Source organism: Dermacentor andersoni, chromosome 4, assembly GCF_023375885.2.
Source record: "Dermacentor andersoni chromosome 4, qqDerAnde1_hic_scaffold, whole genome shotgun sequence".
Classification (NCBI taxonomy): domain Eukaryota; kingdom Metazoa; phylum Arthropoda; class Arachnida; order Ixodida; family Ixodidae; genus Dermacentor; species Dermacentor andersoni.
This window is the reverse complement of record NC_092817.1, coordinates 159,145,690-159,165,300: the sequence shown is the minus strand read 5'-3', so window position 1 is coordinate 159,165,300 and position 19,611 is coordinate 159,145,690. Positions and strand designations below refer to the sequence as shown.

Here is a 19,611-nt window from a genome sequence, read left to right as displayed (position 1 = left end):
TGGTATAATGCGAAGCGCACTATATTACACTGTTACACAGGATTCCTCGATTCCTCGATTACACAGGATTTCACAGGATTCCCTCGTGGTAAAATGCGAAGCGCACTATATTACACTGTTAGACAGGATTCGGCTCGGCGTTGCTTTCACCCGTCGCTACGCACACCTTATCGGCCAATCGAACAGCCCTGATTGTGATCACTGCCAGACGCCTGAAACACTGCAACACCTACTGTGCGACTGCCCAGCATACATGCAGGAGCGAAGGACGCTAGAAAGTTTCTTAGCCAGCGTTGGCAGACAACCACTGTCGGAGGAAGCTATCATCGGCCCATGGCCTGACACTGCAACTTCAATACGTGCAACAAAAGTATTGTTGAAGTTTCTGCAGGACACCAAGCTCGACGAGCGGCTCTAGCAAGACAACTGTCTTATGTACATAAGCACTCACCACTTCTCTTATCATCATCATCCATCCCAGTACTTTCACTCCCCTTCCCTCTCCCCCAGTGCAGAGTAGCAGAATAGAGCGCACTAGCTCAGGTCGACCTCTCTGTCTTTCCTATCAATAAATCCAATCAATCAATCAGCACTATATTACAATTAGTCGAATACACATTCAGTGTACATCTTGTAAGCTTTAAAACGCTTTTAAATCTCGTTAAACTAACTAATAATATTGTACTAAATGCATTTGTTTTATAACTCGCTTGTGCGTGTAATGCACTCGGTGGAACGACAAACAAGTGAAAGAAGGCACGACCATGCACCGACGGTATGATCACGTGAGCCCCAGTTTGTCGACCGCCAAGAAGGCAACGCCCAAGGAATGATAGCCACCCAGAGTGAATGTAGATAAGCCAATGAAACTGGAGGCTTGTCGAAAGATAAACTGTGTCTGGGTACCATTTGTGCTTTAGTCTTGGGGTGTCGCCAGAGCTCGTGAAGATCCCGAGTTTCGCCAAACTCGGCGCATCCTGCATAGCACCCCAGATCTCCAGATCATATCCCTCAAGTCCTGGCTGTCCAGTACGCCCGTGATAGGGCTAGGAGGCTTGACCTCCCGGGCCCAACATGGGACTAGCCAGGCAGGTGGCAACACCTTGTACAGGACAAAAATAAAGTTTTTTCCTCCTCCTCCTCCTCCTCCTCCTCCTCCAGGTACAGCGGGGCGTGGCGTTTCTCACGGCACTCGACGTTTCTGTGCAAGCGCGAGTAATAGCGGGTGCGAGAGAGAAAATCTGGGGGTCCTTGCTTTTTGAATATGTGAGTCTGCCTAGGTACAACGGAGGAGGTTTCTTAACGTGTGTTGTATGCGTTTGTCCCCTAGGCATGCCGGCATTGCAGAGTGCGGTCCAGTTTGTTTACGTTCTGTCGCTGGTGGCCCGCGCGGTGAGGCAGTGGGCACGGACGCTCCATTTCGTGATCGCTGTGTCTGGAGCGGCAAGGTTCTGACTGGTGTTTTACAAGTCTCGGGTCGCTCTTTTTAGTCGCGTGTCTACAAGCACTGCTACAGGAGGGCACATGTAACCGGCAAACGGAGGCCTCAGGAGAGCACCTGACGTTATATTAAAGCAGGCGGCGCAGGATCTCCAGGGCACCCAAGGTGTCGCGCGGGGATCAAAGCTGCAAGCAGGGCGGCCCGTGGGTTGGGGCCGCAGAGGCCGAAGCGTGCCAGGGGGTGTGCGCATAAAAAATTGGCTGTCCGCTATCACGGACAGCCCATCTTGTACACCCCTGGCACGCGCAGGCCTCGGTGAGCCCCAACCCACAGACTCATGGTTCTAGCTTTGGTGTCCCCGTTCCCGCTCTGGTGTCCTTGAGGCGCCGTCAATATTGCGAAATAATGGCACATTGTTTCAATTAGTAAAAAATGGGATTGCATAAATATAATTACGTTCAGCCGCCAACTTGCGATGTCAAGTTCAGTACTACCGCGCCCCGCGACTTCTGCCGGCACGCCTGGGACAAACGCATACAACACGCGCTAAGAAACTGCTCCGTAGTGCCTAGACAGAGTCGTATATTCAAGGAGCCAAAGTCCCCACATATCCTCTCTCGCACCCGCTCTTATTCGCGCATACGCGCAAATGCCCGCCGTCTCCGCAAGTGCCACGCCCCGCTGTACGTACTAGCAATTGTAAATACGCGGCCCAGCATTGTACTGTCTTCGGCATCGGCCCACGTGTGGGGAGTCCTGCACGCTTGCTTCAACTCTGCCGCGCGTCAGCCCGGCATTGCACTATCTTCGGGATCGGCCCACGTATGGGGAGTTTCGTGTATACACACGGACATGATCCTGGGGAACTATCCCTTAAGAGCTTCGCTGTAATTCGCCATAAAATTGGTCAGGTCTTTCTGTTTCTAAATTAATTATTGACGACGACGAACACAGCAGCAGCGGCACGAGCGCGTTCGCGCGGTAGCGCCGAAGGGCGCCAACGAGCCAGCTGTGGAAAGAACACAACGACGCTGGAACCAATCCTCATGATGATAGTTTTGTGTTAACGCGCGGACATGATGCTGGGGAACATGGTATGGTATGGTAAAACTTTAATGAAGTCCTGCAGGTCGTGAGTCTTCACGAAGCGGGCCGCTCCCACGTGGGAACCGGAAGGCCAAGCCTCTCGGCCGCATCGTGGGCCTGCTGGACAGCCCAGAGTTGGTCAGCCAGAAGAGGGCTGCGGAGAACCGCCTCCCATCTGGTCGAGCTGTTAGCGATGATAGAGCGTGACCGGGTACACCACCAGAGCATGTGGTCTAACGTGGCTATTTCTCCACAATCGTGGCAGGTAGCATTGGTGTAAATATCCGGATAGATTTTATGTAAAAGCGACGGATTGGATAGGTATTCGTTTGTAGTAGATGGAGCGTTAATGCTTGAGCTCTATTGAGGCGCGGATGAGGAACAAAGTAGGTTCTACGGCTGAGATAGTAGTGTTTAGTAATCTCGTTGTAGGTGGAGGGCGTGTCCCTGTTCTCTGGGAAGTCGGCTTCCGATGGGTCGGGGGTAGCGCGGTGGGCAAGTTCGCAGCCCCGTGAGCCGACTCGTTGAGGTTGGGAGGAGCACCCTTTATCTGACCCTGGTGTGCGGGAAACCAATAAATGAAGTAGTGCGTGATTGCCTTGCCCCCAATAAGTCTGAGGGCCTGTTTGGAAATGGTGCCTTTTTCAAATGCTCTGACTGCAGGTCTTGAATCACTATAGATGACATCCCGTGAGCTATCCAGCAGGGCTAGTGCAATAGCCATTTGTTCAGCTATTTCGGAGTCCTTCGTCCGAACCGACGCAGCATTGGTGATTCCTTGCCGACCATCAACAGCGACGATGGTGAACGCCCGACGTTCCTTACAAGAAGCGGCATCCACAAAACTGACCTGTCGCTGATCACTGATCACGCCTAAGGAGGTTGGCCGCCCTTGCCCTCCTTCCACCGCGATTATGATCGGGGTGCATGTTCCTAGGTATTGGCGCCACCGTAATGTTCTCACGAATCGACGGAGGAACGTCAGAGAACTCCTCCGCTACTCTATCGGGGTGATATCCGAGTTCCTCCAATATGGATCTCCCTGCCTTCGTTGTTGTGAGGCGAGTTAGCTGTGCGCGCTCCTGGGCCTCTGCAATCTCTTCAAGAGTATTATGCATGCCAAGCTGCATTAAGCGCTCTGTACAAGTGTATACGGGTAACCCGAGAACCCGCCTAGTAATCTTCCTAAGCTGTGCATTCAATTTATCTCGCTCTGCCCGTTTCCATCGATGCATGGCTGCCACGTATCTAAAGTGGCACAGAACGAAGGCATGCATTAGTCGAATGAGGTTATCCTCCTTGAGTCCGTGATGCCGATTTGATACCCTCCGAACTAAACGAACAGCACTTTCAGTTTTAGCAATTAGCTTGCGTATAGTCTTGCCATTTGTACCCCCTGACTCAACGATCATGCCGAAGACCTTGATTGAATCGACTCTGGGTATACGGCAACCGTTTCTTGTATATAAGTTAATGTCTCTGTCTTCTAACGATGTCCATCCCCTGGGCCTTGGACCGCGTTTCTTGGGACTACACAGCAAAAGTTCCGACTTCAAGGGGGAGCATCTGAGACCGGCGGGTTCGAGATAGGTTTCGATAGTGTCTATGGCCTCCTGTAAGGCGCCCTCAACCTGACCGTCATTGCCTCCTGTGCACCATATAGTTATATCGTCAGCATACAAAGTATGTTTGATGCCTTCAATCTCGAGAAGCTTTCTGCTTAGGTCGACCATGGCTATATTGAACAAACAGGGGGAAATGACTGACCCCTGTGGGGTGCCCCTCTCGCGAAGTTCCAGCAGTTGTGATTCGAGATCGGCTACCCGGTGGGTAGCCTTCCTATCCGAGAGGAATGATCTAACGTAGATATAAAATCTCTCACCCAGATTGAGTCGAGATATCGAGGCTAGGATATGCGAATGTAGAACGCTGTCGAACGCCTTCTCAAGATCAAGTCCCAAAACGGCCCGAGTGTCGCTAGAGTCGTTGTCTATGATTTGATGCTTAATCATTTTCATGGTATCCTGTGTGGATAGGCCTGGTCTGAATGCTATCATACGATGGGGGTAAATGTCGTTATTCTCTAGGAATCGGGAGAGTCGATTTAGGACCGCGTGCTCCGCTACCTTACCCACACAGGATGTAAGCGAGATGGGCCTCAAGTTATCAACACTAGGTGTTTTGCCAGGTTTGGGGATGAGTACTGCGAGAGCAGTCTTCCAAGGTAATGGCATGGTTCCATTCTTCCAAATTTCATTAATGTCCTCTGTGGGGTATGCGATTGATTTTTCATCCAGATTTCGCAACGCCTTGTTGGAGATGCCATCAGGTCCTGCTGCGGATCTACCATTGAGTTCATGTAGAACGCTACGAATCTCCTCAACGCCAAACTCTGCATCCAGGTAGGAATTGGCCTGGCCCTGGTAATCGAGATGTACAGGAGACCGCCCTGAGCCAACTGGAAGATATTTGTTAGCAAGCGTGCGGATTAATTCGTCCTCAGAGGTCATTCGTGCGGCCTCATGTATGGTTCTACCAATGACTTGCCTCTGATTAGACTTAGTATTGGTCTCGTTAAGCAGATGCTTAAGCAAGCTCCAAGCTTTACCATTGCGCATTTGGCCGTCTATCGAATTGCAAACCTCGTCCCACTGCTGTTTAGAGAGGGTTACACAATGCTCCTCAATGTGTTTGTTAATCCCAGATATCTTTTTGCGTAGCCTACGATTAAGCCGTTGACACTTCCATCTGTTCAGAATGGACTGTTTGGCCTCTAACAGATGGGCTAACCTGCTGTCCATTTTCTCAACAGGAAGGTCGGTGCAGACCTTAGAGGTTGCACGCCGAACGTCCTCTTGGACCTGAACCATCCATTGCTCGATGGTAGGTCGGGAATCTGGGGGAGGCCTGTCCTGTCCATAGCCCTTAACAAGCCCTTAACAATTTCGCTGTAAAAAGACGGTGGGAGCCGCGTGCTCCGAATATCGTGGTTAATTTCTGAGCACTGTACATTTCCGACGCTACTTTGCTATGGTGTTGTAGTTCTAACATTAACAAAGGAGCCGTTAAATCGTGGGAACTTCGTCTGCCATGGGAATTGCCTGCCTTCGCCCCCGCAGCTGTAACGGCTCCGCAGCTTGGGTACAAAGGAGCTTGGGTGTCTCACCATTTTGCCGTCTTATCAGTGCATCAGTCTTCCTTTTAGGGCATGTTTTCCTTCCTCGCGCTTCGCAACTCTACTTGCGTCCGGTACATCACTGTTGGTGTGCATCGACGGCGAACGCAAACGCACCGGCGGGTTTACATTTGCCGCCACCGGCGGCTCTCGTCGCGCAAAGCTGTGTGAAATGGACTATGACTAAAGAGTGGGCTAGATTCTAAGACATTAAGAATGACGAAGCATTGCAAAGATGAAAATAATTGCAACGGACAGAGAACGGGAACTTACTGACACACATGCGATCGACGAAGCAGCTCAAGAAAGGGGAAGCGGCTCAAACCTACGTCTCCTTTTTTTTGTACATAATTTTATACCACAGCTCTTAGGCGCCCGTTCCTGCGTTGAGCGTCGGCGGCGACGCAGCCGAGCGAACGAGCATAACGAAGGATGAAAGAGCTGATGCGGAGCGCAGCGGGGCATGAAAGGCGGCGATAACGAAGAGAACGCGAGGAGGATAGCGAAGGAAGAGGGCATGGTGAAAGCGTGAGAAGAAAAGCGTAGCGCCGCGCAAGACGGGCTCTGCGCTGACGACCGCTACGAGATGGCGCCAGAGTAGTTCACCGATGGCATGCGGAGAGCGCGTCGACCGAAGCCGTATACGAAAACAAAGGGCTGCATGAGGGGAGGTCTGTCTGCGGCGGCTGCTGTGAATCACGCCCACGCGTCACCCGTGCGCTGCCTCTCGCGATCTCTCGATTAGCGATGCAGTCGCGCCGCACTTCGCTCCGTTTGCATTGGCTGCACGAGATTGTCCACGCCAGCCTATACATCGCGAAATGAAAGCGCGTATAGATTTCGCACTATGAAGTATTGTAATCGTTGGCGAATTTTTTACTTCAGAAAGAAACGCTACAATCTTGGCCGAAGCCGAAGGCGGTATAATGTTTCGCAGCATCTACCTAGCGTTCATCTACGGGGAAAAGACGGGGGAATGAGAGCCGACCTTGAAGGCGGCGATGCAGTTTAACACAGAATCCCAAAGCGTTGGCTGCCGCGAGGCGAGAATGGGGCAAACTGACACGGTCCCGATCATGACGCAAGGAAGAAAGTCATTCATTCTAGTGGCCGAATGAAAGCTAGAGCGCTAGAGCTCGTGCTATGTGGGACGTGACCTATACGTGCCAGTCGTGTCAAATATGTGTAATGCAGTCGAACGCGTTTACGACGAAGTGCTTGGGGCGTCCGAAATCCTTCTTTATACAAATCACTTCATTGTAAAGGTCGCGGAGCGTACAGCTCACACAGGAGCAGGGACAGGGTTAATTCGTTGGTTATTCCTTGCCATAAAGTGCAACTCGACCATAGAGAAAGAAAAAAAAAGTTAAGAGTGGACACTCCCATACACCCCCAGCGGCCCAATCGACCCTAGCGCGCCTGGCGGTTGATGAGAGCAACTGGCCTGCACTTCCTGTTTCGGTTTCGCTAGCGCGAAATTTGGGTTACCTCTCGTAACCGACGTTGGGCTGTAGCGGAAGCTTGTCATTTCAGACCACTTTTCGGCAGCCAAATGGCAACGCTTTTATTTGTCGCATTGATTTAGCGATTCACTTTTTTGTCTAGTTCAATATTTGGTGTGAATTGAGGTAGTGACGCAATTTTTATTTCGATTAAGTTGTAACAGATGGAGATGGAGGTAATCATAATTCACTACGGCTTTATCCATCGCGCTTGTCTTCTGTGTTTTGGTACAAGCGCTCATATGTATCAAAGAGACAGAGTTTTCGCAATGTTTTTATTCCAAGTCAAGATAGGCTTCTTCTGGGTTCTGCCGTTGTCAAAGCACCACGACACAGCAGTAGCTGCCGTAGCTTGGACCGCCGGACGGCATGGCATCAGCACGGTCTGAAAATATCAATAAGTGCAGGCTTCGTTAATTACCAAAAACATATGTACACGTCATAACTGTACCAGGAAACCGCTTTGAATGAATAGCGAACCGATGCACAACATAAAACCACCAACACATCCTGACCTCTGACCCATATAACCCGGACTTACAAGGATAAATGTTAATACCCCGTACAGGGGTGTTCAAAAGTTCCCAGGCCGCCATCCTATTTAATCCCATGGAGGGCATCGCGGCCTGTGAAGTTTTGGACACCCCTGTACGTACTCAGTATAAGGAGTACATTGGTAGGCAAAATAGCAGTTCACATAAGCGTGATAAAGATACATTCGAAACATCCAAATACGAGGCCTTTGTTCAAATGCGCGCCACGCCACGCCTACGCGACAATACGTTGTGCAGTCTTCGCCACGAAAAAATGATAAGGAACCGAAAATTACTAGAATGCGCAGTACTTCCCAACACGGCCGCCGCAATAAGTACATGCAGTAGTTATTGGTGACTTTTCCCCACCGTTACTTTTCTGTATAAACAATCCGCACGGACGCATACACCAGCGTCCGTCCGTGTGCCGTAGATACACACCTCGCTAAAGTACCAAACGCAATAAGCTATGCTCGCTGTTTATGTCACATGCCATTGTTTGCAAGCAATATCGTTAAAATATTCAGGAGCCCTTACTCTATAAGGGAAACGAGCAAGCAAAACTTGGCTACAGCGTGCCTAACGTCCTGCTTTCTTTATTTAGGTAGCGCCCGTCCCCGGAACGCCGTTTTCGGTCTGAATAAGCGTGGCGTCTTTTATGTTCTCTCCAGCGTTCGTCAGCCTCTAGAACGGGCCAACGAAAAGACCGTCAACCGTGACGCGATCATTTAAACGCGGTTTAGGAATTCAATTTTCTCGAAACCGGAATTTTCCTGAAATGTGCAATTCATGATATTGACCTTAAGCGTTGTCCAGCAGATCGTTTTTAATCCACCAACACGAACTATTTCAATGGAACGCCGTTACCGCGGTTATCGCAAACAGCGCTGGGCAAGAACGGTTTACCCTCGCAAACGGAGACGCAGCGTCTCGATGGCGTCTGACAAGCTGCGAGTTGCAGTGCAGTGCACAGCCGTGAACCGTTGCAAGTTAATGGCAGCTTCGCGTCGTTTGATTATTTTCACGGAACGCAACCAACAAAGATTATGCCGTTCTCGGTGGGGATAGCAAGAAAGTACAGCTAGTACAGCCCTCTTGCTACGCGTTTCTTGAGGGGGCATGCTTTTCGCATTGTTCGCGTCTCGCCGCCTCATATAGAGCCGAAAACTGCTTTTTTTAGCGAACTTCGTCGCGCTCACAAGTCAATTAGTCCAAGCTTCGCTTAAAAACGTGACTCACCTTTCTCACACACAAGAACACCGCCGCAGCCGACGTTCACGAGACGTTCCCGCTGGCACGCCGCTGGTGTCGTTGATTTCTTCTCGATGGACGAATGGTGATTGGTGTTGATGGCAGTACGAATGAAGAACAAAAAAGCACGGAAGGTGTCTTCGATAAATTCTGTTTTTATGTATCAGAAACACGCCAAATTTGGGTGTATAATTATTATTTTCTAAAGCGATTGAGGAGAATTCATTACAACATTTTCTTTTTTTTGCGCCTGCGTCCTCTGGCGTTTGGTGAGAGCACTAGTTCGTTACGTAGCCATGACGTAGTTCCTCAGGCCAGATTTCTCGGAGTGTCCGCTCTTAGCCTTTTTCTTTCTCTACGACTCGACTGTAGTTGCGCCGAGAAACATCAAGAAGGTTAGAACATCGCACTGATTATCTCAGGGCTGTGTGTATTGCGCCAGAGTTCGATACGCAGACGGCTGCTGCACATCCACTGCCATTGGAGCCAAATAATACACGCACAAGCGTACGCGTCATTGCTCATAACCACGGCACTCAGTGTGGCTATCTTAAAGTCTTCTGACAAATATTTCATCATTGCTTGATTATCGAGAAAATGTGAAGAGTTCTCTTACACCGCCTCGGCAGCAGGTTAAGTCTTTTAGCTTAATATCTCCAATGAAAAGCCTTTAAAGAGCACAAATGCGTTGTTGAAAGTCATATTTCGCAAGGCGCACCTTTCGAGAGAATGAAAACCACAAAGCCGACGCCGACCCTCATTTGCAAGAAAAAATTTGGCTGCGGCTTAGCTCAGCTAACCCTGGATATGCAAAGCGAAAGCTTGGTTTAGCCTGGTTAAGCCTTGGTTTCACTTTGTTAACCTTTGATTTAGGAGTAATTATTATAATTAGGTATACAATCACCGTTAAGAGGAAGCTTTAGCTCGGGCCCAACTCCCATGCGGCTTGTTCAAATACATGTAGAACGCGAAAACGTTCCTCTGAGGTAACCCCTGCACCGATTTTAATGACATTTGTTGCATTTGTGAGGGAGAGTTAAATTCTAGTGACTGTTGGAAGCGGAATTTCGATTTATTGCCTGTATTTTGTGAAAGCGATATTCAAAAATTCGAAAGTTCGAAAAAGAAAATAGACGCGCGATGTTTGTAAATTAATAGCTAAGCATCAAGAACGGATATCGCGGTTCTGTGAACGGCATCTATTAGAGCATTCAAAGCTGACAAATTCAACATGTTAAGTTATATCTTACGTGAATTTGTTACGTTGTGTACAAGAATTCTGCAAAAGCTGTATTTGTTGCGCTCTATCTGTTGCGCCATCTTCGACGAGTGCTCATTCTTCTCCTTCTGCATCTGCCCGTCCCGACGACTTTAGAAAGATGATTGCGCCGGACCTCTCAACCCAACAAGCCGTGAGCTCCGTGGCCTCCTCGAGTCGTACTCCGATATTTTCGACCTGAACTATCGCCCTTTGGGTCAAAGTACGGTCGTGAAGCATCGTATAAATACCGGCGATGCAGCAGCACCTGTTCTCCGACGCCCCTACCGCGTGTCGCCCTTTGAGTGACAAGTTATCCAGAGCGAGGTTGACAAAATGCTTGCCAAAGAGATTCTTGAACACTCTTCTAGCCCGTACGCTTCCCCTGTTGTTCTCGACGAAAAAGAAGGATAACAGCTGGCGATTCTGCGTTGACGATCGTCATCTAAACACGATCACCAAGAAAGATGTATATCCACTTCCCCGCATTGACGCTGCTCTGGATTGTCTCCGTGGTGTCACTTATTTTTCATCGATAGACCTTCGCTCTGGATATCGGCAAACAGCCGTGGATGAAATGAACCGTGAAAAGACCACATTTGTCACTCCAGACGACCTATATTAGTCCAGGGTAATGCCTTTTGGCTTGTGCAGTGCCATGGCGACCTTTGAACGGACGATGGACATGCTCTTGCGTGGCTTGAAATGGTCCATCTCTTTGTGCTACTAGGATGACGTCATCGTATTCTCCAACTATTGCGACCCGTCTTGAAAGACTTTCATCTGTTCTTTCTGTTTTTCGCACCACTGGCTTGCAGCTCAACTCGTCCAAGTTCCACTTCGGTCACCGCCAAATAACCATGCTCGGACATCTCGACGATTCGTCAGGAATTCGCCCCAACCCCGCTAATGTTCATGCTGTGCAGAATTTCCCCGTACTAACTTGTGCCAAAGAAGATCGAAGCTTTCTTGGCCTTTGCTCTTACATCCGCACATTTGTGGAAAATTTCGCCCATGTTGCCCGTCCCCTGACCGACCTCCTCAAGGAAAACGTTCCTCTCTGCTGTGGTTCTGAACAAGCGTCTGGTTTCTCGCAGCTCATCACGCTGCTCACTACACATCCTGTTATCACCCATTTTGACGCCTCCGCTCCGACAGAAATCCGCACTGGCACCAGTTGCTACGGTATCGGCACAATTTTAGCTTAACGCCAATGTGGGCACAACCGCTTTATTGCTTACGCTAGCCGCCTCCTCTCTCCTGCCGAGCGCAATTACTCGTTTACTGAGCGCGAGTGTCTCGCTCTCATTTGGGCGGGGCAAGTTCCGACTCTACATATATGGTCGACCATTTACAGTACCACGCCTTTTGTTGGCTTTCCTCCCTCAAGGATGCCACCGGACGCCTCGGTCGCTGGGCCCTACGGCTGCAGGAATACACATACACTGTGGTCTACAAGTCGGGTCGCCTGCATCAGGACACGGACTACCTGTCGCGTCATCCCGTCGATGCACCGGACGGTTTAGTGGATGCCGCATCGATCTGCGTTCTTTCATTATCCACCTTGAAAGACATTGGTGCTGAACAACGACGCGATGAATGGTTACGGCACATTATCGAAATCCTGCTTTCCGATCCGTCTGAACCATCCCTTCACATGTTCGTACTACAAAATGGCATCCTGTATCGCCGCAACATGTACCCCGACGGGCCCGAGCTCCTAACCATCATTCCGTCTCATCTTCGACAGATTGAACTCCAGCGACTGCACGACGTTCCCACCGCCGGACACCTTGGCGTCACTCGGACCTATGACCAATTCGGCGACGGTTTTTCTGGCACCGTCTCAACCGCTCCGTCCGGCGCTATGTTGCCGCGTGTGAGTCGTGTCAACGCCGGAAAAGACGAGCTGTTCATCCTGCTGGTCTGCTGCAGCCTTTAGATATACTGACCGACCATTTTTTTCGCGTTGGCGTTGATCTTCTCGGACTATTCCCTATATCAAATGACGGAAACAGGTGGATTGCCGTCGCTACGGACTATACAACCCGCTATGCCATTACTAGAGCCCTACCGACCAGTTGCGCTACAGACGTCGCTGACTTCTTGCGTCACAACGTTATCTTACACCACGGTGCACCTCACCAACTTCTCACCGATCGCGGAAGTACTTTCTTGCCAAAGTCATTCACGACTTACTTCGATCGTGTGGTACTAAATACAATATTACTACCGCTTACCTTCCTCAAACTAACGGTCTTACCGAACGCCTCAATCGCACGTTAACTGACATGCTAGCAATATATGTTTCTTCCGATCATCGCGACTGGGACACTGCTCTACCATTTGTCACGTTCGCCTACAATTCCTCGCGCCGCGACACAGCCGGCTACTCACCCTTCTGTCTCCTCTTCGGCCGTGAGCCGTCTTTGCCTTTCGAGACTCTCCTTTCGATCACACTCGACTCGCCGATAGAGTGCTCTCGGGATGTCATAGCCACAGCGACCCAAGCACGCCAGATTGCCCGCATTCGTCTTTCTGCTTCGCAGACATGCCAGAAGTGCCGTTAGGACCAGAGTCATCACGACATGGAGTACAGACCAGGTGCTTTGGTGCTAGTTTGGTCTCCAACACGGTGTGTTGGTCTTTCGGAGAAACTCCTCTCGCGATGCTATGGGCCTTACCACATCGTTCGCCACGTGACCCCTGTCACATATAAAGTGTCTCCACTGGATGCCACCGTGCCTTCACCTCCCTCTGACATCATCCACGTCAGCCGTCTCAAACCGTACCTTTCTCGGACCGATGCGCCGCACCAATAAGGTGCTTTTTCCGACGGCAGGGGGGGGGGGGGGTAATGTCAAGGTCTGTAACGTGGGCAGAAGAGGACGCTGATGGTGGCCTTGGGGACGACGACGAAGAGTTGAGTTTTTCTCGCGGCTCTAGGCTGGTTGACTGCGCCATTAAAAGCTATCTGTGAATAGCCGTGCGCTTCTTCCTTCCCGTAACATGATTATTGAATTTTTTTAGATTCATGCGTAACATATCAATTTTGTCCGCTTTAGATGCACTATAACAGGCCACTCACAGAATTGTGCTATCGTTTTTCCTTGCTGAGTCGGAGAGTTGTAAACTTGATAGTTTCGTTTGCTGAATATTTTCAATTGTTGCCAATTTTTAATAAAACATTAACAACCTAAATAAAAAATTCGAAGCAAACGGTCACTAGATTTTAAGTTTTCTTTTAAATGCAACAAACATCGTCAAATTTGGTGCAGTGATTGCCGACAAAAACAAATATTCCTTGTACATGTATTTAGATAGGAGCACCCGAGCTATTCGCGCTTTCCAGATACGCTAGCGCCGCCGCGCGGATTTTTTCGGAACCCGGGAGCGGGTGATGGATTTCCCGCTCACGCGGTTTCACAGCTGTGTTGGCGTTTTGGGGCTCTTCGATATGAAAAAAAAGAAAAAAAAAATACAGTCGACGAGCGAAGAGCAACCGCATTTGCAGTGTGCCACAATGCACAAATCGTGCAGTATTGGGAAAAGTGAGCCTGCATGTACCGCTTTGCAAAAGAAAGAAAAAACGGAGGAAGTTCTGGGCGATCAAGCTCCGCATCGGGAAGCAAGTGAGCGAAGAAATGGTCGTATGTAGCGACCATTTCAACAAAGACGACTTCAGTTACGCTCACCTTGGTGACCGTAATTGACTGTTGCTCAATGATTTCATTTTATTTTTCTGGCGAGCCCTTACGAAAGCGGCTGAAGAAAAGCGCCGTGCCTTCGCAAAAGATCCCGCTGCGGTCCCACGAAGCAAGAGGGAGACCTAGGGTTGGCCGAAGAACGCCTTCTACAGATTCCCAAAGTATATTTAAGTACGCAAGTGTCCCCGTTTATTAAGTTTTCGGTCTGCACTCGCGCTGTTTCGGCAAATACTATGCAACGGTGCCTGATACTGTGTCGCGAGCATTGCAAACTAGAGAATGGATTCCGCAACTGTTCTTAGTCGTTTTGTGTGAGAATGAAACATGCGGTCCATGTACACGGCGCTCCCTGATTTTTTTCGCCGTAGTGATCGAAAGGTGTTGGGGTCTCGGTGCTGACGCCCGTTATTGCCAATGGGTCGCAAGCCCCAAGGGTAGCGTTGGCCTGGCGGCCTGGGGCACTGGAAGCATCCGAAGGTCCCGGCAAAGCAAGAGAAGACTGGTAACAGAACAACTTGTTTATTCTAACATAGCAAAAGAGCGGCCGGTCAGGTCGACCGAAGTGAGAGACGGGAGAGCACGTAACTCAACAGAAGAAATCGGAGCCTCTCTCCTGGCGTCCGGGGGCAGCTGCTCTTATACTCTCGGCGTCGCGGGCCAGAAGTAAGGTCACGGGATGAGCCCACGCGACGGCGGAGCATGAGCCCACGCGACGGCGGAGCATGAGCCCACGCGACGGCGGAGCACGGTCGAGCCGAGAGACATGTTGAGACGAGTGTAGTGACGCATCGCCAACCCGCCGACGGACAGACCTCCTGGCTCCTCACTTGGGGAGCTCCGCTCCCCGGCTGCCGCGCTTTGACAAGCGTGGGCACACACACACACACGCACACACGAAGACACGTGGCACTGAAGCACGCCTGGACACGCTTGGCGGGTAGGCGTTGCGGCGGCGTCGAACGGGCCAAAATGTCCACCGCTTTGAACGAAGCCCCGGCGTCCGTTGCATCCGCGCCGGCTATACCGCGCGTTGTAGGCGAAACGTAACAGACCGCCCCGCCGGGGGAAGGAGATCCCGATGGTCAGGGGACTGCATCCGCTGTCCGGAGGGATGTCGCTCGATGATGCTCATAACCGAAGTCGGGCGTCCGTTGGCGTTTCTTGAGCGCAGCGCACAGAGAAGGCCTCGTTCTCACGTTCAGGTTCACACAGGACACTGCAAAGTGACTTCGGGAGAGTTGACATTTTTGTTCTCGTTTCCGGCAAGCGTTAGAACCACGCCTGAAAGTCAACCGCTCAGTCAGCAAGCACGGCACAACCCTCACTAAGCCCTGCCAGGCTCTTTCCCCTTTTATACTGCTGCCTAGTTCCTTACAGTAGTTTAGCAGCACTCAGAACGCGTCCACAAATCGGAAAATTGCACTAGAAAGCACATCATCACTTTGAAACACTACACGAAAGCAATAGGTTAAAAATCCTGCCTCAGGAAGAAAAACATCAGTAACAAGCAATTTTGAGGCTGATTCCCATGTTAGGGGCTTCGACTTAAGCCATCGGCGTTACCGTTGAGACTCCCCTTTTTGTAACGCACCTCAAAGGAATATTGTTGCAAAGCGAGGCTCCAGCGCAGGAGGCGGCCATTTTTGGGAGAGATGGTCTGCAGCCATTGGAGAGGGCAGTGATCCGTCTCAATGATAAACCTCGAGCCAGCTAGGTAACATGACAATTTCTGAACGGCCCACACGATACACGCACACTCTTTCTCGGTGGCGCTATACGCCTGCTCACGACTCGTCAGCTTACGACTAGCATACAGGACGGGGTGTTCTACTTCTCCATTTTCCCGTTGGCACAGTACAACGCCCATGCCTCGCTCACTAGCATCGCACTGAACAACGAACCCTTTTGTGTAGTCGGGCGATCGTAGCACAGGCTGGCTTGTTAGGGCGCTCTTTAGGGCGCTAAAAGCTCTTTCCTTTGTCTCGTCCCAGACGACTGTTTGCGGCTCTGTCTTTCTTAGAGCATCCGTTAGGGGAGCCGCGATATCAGAGTACCTGGGGATGTACCTCTGATAGTAGCCGGCGACACCTAAGAACGACCGAATATCGGTCTTCGTGCGCGGTTGCGGGAAGTCTCGCACAGCGGCCACCTTTATTTCAGAGGGGCGGCGACGACCCCGACCAATCACGTGTCCGAGGTAGACAACCTCGGCCTGTGCCAACTGGAACTTGGGAGCCTTGACTGTCAAGCCCGCATCGCGCAGGCGGGTTAGCACTGCCCGCAAGTGGGCCATATGCTCAGGCCAGGATGCGGAGAATACCGCTACGTCGTCTAGATACGGTAAAGCGAATTCTTGCTGTCCCCGCAACACTTTATCCATGAGGCTTGAAAAGCAGTATGGCGCGTTCTTCAAACCAAAACTCAAAACTTTAGGACGGAACGTCCCCATTGGTGAAATGAACGCCGCATACCTACTAGCCTCTTCTGTAAGTGGAACCTGCCAATAACCCCTGACAAGATCTAGGGTGGAAATAAACTGAGCGCTACTCACTCTCTCAAGGCGCTCCTCGATGTTAGGGATCGGATAAATTTGATCCTTAGTGATGGAATTAAGCCTGCGGTAGTCGACGCAAGGACGAGGTTCCTTGCCCGGTACCTCAACTAAAATCAAAGGGGAGGTATAATCACTCTCATCCGCTTCAATAACACCGAGCTGTAGCATTTTCTTTACCTCAGCCTCCATAATATCGCTCTGGCGGGGTGACACCCGGTACGCCTTGGATCGTACTGGCTCTGGGGAGGTAAGTTCTATGTCATGAGTAAGGACAGAAGTCCTACCAGGCCTCTCAGAGAACAGACCTTGAAACTCTTGTAAGAGCTGGTGTAGTTCGGTTTTCTGCTCAGGCGACAGCGATGCTTTACTTATTAAGTCACTAATGACTTGATCGGTGTCTTTCCTGTTCGTCACTGAGCCTAGTCCCGGAAGCTCGACCGGAAGCTCTTCGGGAACGTTTACCATCATGCACACCACTGCTTCCCGTTGCTTATAGGGTTTGAGCAGATTACAGTGGTAAACTTGCTGTGCTTTCCGCTTTCCTGGCAGACTCACCACGTAGTTAACGTCCGACAGTTTTTGAACAATCCGTGCTGGGCCCTCCCACTGCACGTCGAGTTTGTTCTTTAGCGATGTGCGCAATATCATGACCTCATCGCCCACCTCAAAACGACGGGCCCTGGCTGTCCGATCATAATAAACCTTGGCCCTCTGCTGGGCCTCTGCCATTGCTTCACCTGACAACTCCTGTGCCCTTCTTAAGCGTTCGAGGAGCTTAAGCACGTACTCTACCACGACTGGGTCGTCGCCCCTGCCTTCCCATGATTCTCGAAGCATGCGAAGCGGAGATCGCAGCGAGCGACCGTACACCAGCTCAGCTGGCGAAAACCCCGTAGCCGCATGCGGCGCGGTCCTTATTGCAAGCATCACTCCAGGCAGACACAGCTCCCAGTCAGTTTGATGTTCAAAACACAATGCTCTCAACACGCGCTTCATGACGGAGTGGAGCTTCTCAACGGAATTCGACTGGGGGTGGTGCACTGAGCTGTGTAACAGCCTTACCCCGCACCTTTCGAGAAAGGCTGTCGTCAAAGCGCTAGTAAACACTGTGCCCTGATCTGACTGGATTTCTGCAGGAAAACCAACTCGCGCAAATATGGACAGTAGTGCATTGACTATCTCAACTGAGCTGAGTTCTTTAAGCGGCACTGCTTCAGGGAACTTTGTCGCTGGGCAGATCACAGTCAAAATGTGTCGGTACCCCGTGGCTGTTACCGGGAGAGGTCCCACTGTATCAATAACGAGCCGTCTAAAAGGCTCCGTAATGATAGGTACCAACTTCAACGGCGCCCTCGATTTGTCCCCTGGCTTGCCCACCCGCTGACAGGTGTCGCATGTCTTCACAAAGTGGTCTGCGTCCCGAAAACACCCTGGCCAATAGTACTCTTGCAAGAGACGGTCCTTAGTTTTCTTAACTCCTAGGTGTCCGGACCACGAACCCCCATGCGACAAGCGCAACAGATCCTGACGATAGCATTGAGGCACGATCAGCTGATCGAACTCCACTCCCCTGCGGTCTAGATACTTCCGGTACAGGACCCCACCTCTTTCCACAAAGCGAGCATTTTTCTTGGCGATACCTTCCTTGACAATGCAGCGTATGTTTTCTAGGCTGCCATCCTTCTTTTGCTCGGCTATCAAAGCCGACCGGCTGACTTTTAGCAACCTGTTTAGTCCGTCTGACGTAGGCGCGATGAGCAAATCTGGAGACAGCTCTTCTAACCTTCCCGTGTCGGGATTTTCCTCTCCAGTATCTGGTGCCTTTAACGCTACAGGCTCAATTTTATTCAGTTCGGGCGTGCTCTGAATACCAGCTTGCTGCGCCTCTGACCCTTTCTCATCGTTCAACAACGTCGGCCCCGCAACTACCGCCTTTGCAGCGAGCTCCCGAACCTTCGATCTGGTTAAGGCCTGAACGCTAGCCTCACCAAACAAAAGCCCCTTCTCGCGCAGGAGGTGATCGGACCTGTTCGAAAATAGGTACGGGTACTGGGGGGGCAGCATAGATGACACTGCGGCCTCCGTCTCAAGTGCTCCGAAAGGTCCTTCAATAAGCACTTTTGCTACCGGCAGACACACGCTATGAGCTTCCACTGCTTGCTTGATCCATGCGCACTCGCCCGTGAACATATCGGGTTCTACGTAAGAGGGGTGAACTACATCCATTGTAGCTGCGGAATCGCGAAGCACTCGGCACTCTTTCCCGTTCACGAGGAGGTCTCGCATGTAAGGCTCGAGAAGCTTCATGTTCTCGTCAGTGCTGCATAAAGACAAAAACACGACTTTTGTTTTTGTTTCTGGACACTGCGCCGAAAAGTGACCCGGCTTCTGGCACGTATAACAAACGCGCGCTTGCCTCGTCTCGAACCGCTTTCTGCGTTCGGCTTCGGTTGCCGCCGTCTCCGTACGTTCGGTCGGACTGCTTTCACTCGCATCCGAACTACGTGTGTCCCCCTTTGCTCTCATGGGCGTGAACTTTGGCCTCTCAAACTTGGAGCCAAATTCACCCTTTTGACCGTCCTTAGCTCCACGAGCCCGACGCGTCACAAACTCCTCGGCTAGCTCAGCGGCTCGAGCCACCGTACTAACGTCTGGCCTATCCAAGACCCAGTACCGCACGTTCTCAGGTAACCGTCTATAAAACTGTTCTAGCCCGAAACACTGCAGAACTTTCTCGTGGTCACCAAACGCTTTCTCTTCTTTGAGCCACTCCTGCATGTTTGACATAAGCCTGTACGCAAACTCTGTATATGACTCACTTTTGCCTTTCTCATTTTCCCGAAACTTCCGACGGAACGCCTCCGCTGACAGCCGGTACTTTTTTAGCAGACTCGATTTCATTTTGTCGAAATCCTCTGCCTCCTCTCTCTCCAAGCGAGCGACTACGTCGGCCGCCTCACCGGGTAGCAAAGTGAGCAAGCGCTGTGGCCACGTTTCCCGAGAGAACCCCTGCTTCTCGCACGTTCGCTCAAAGTTAACCAGGAACAAACCAATGTCCTCTCCAAGCTTAAACGGCCGCATCAGGTCAGTCATTTTGAACAATA

At 50.9% G+C, this 19,611-nt stretch overlaps 1 long non-coding RNA gene across 1 annotated transcript; it reads right to left on the bottom strand.

Annotated features, from left to right (window-relative positions):
* Window positions 1–7,465: 7,465 nt before the first annotated feature.
* On the bottom strand, window positions 7,466–9,104 carry LOC140217161 (uncharacterized). Its single transcript, XR_011893670.1, has 2 exons — window positions 8,977–9,104; window positions 7,466–7,589 (listed from the first exon to the last, which is right to left on the bottom strand). It is a non-coding gene; the product is annotated as an uncharacterized lncRNA (long non-coding RNA).
* Window positions 9,105–19,611: the final 10,507 nt, after the last annotated feature.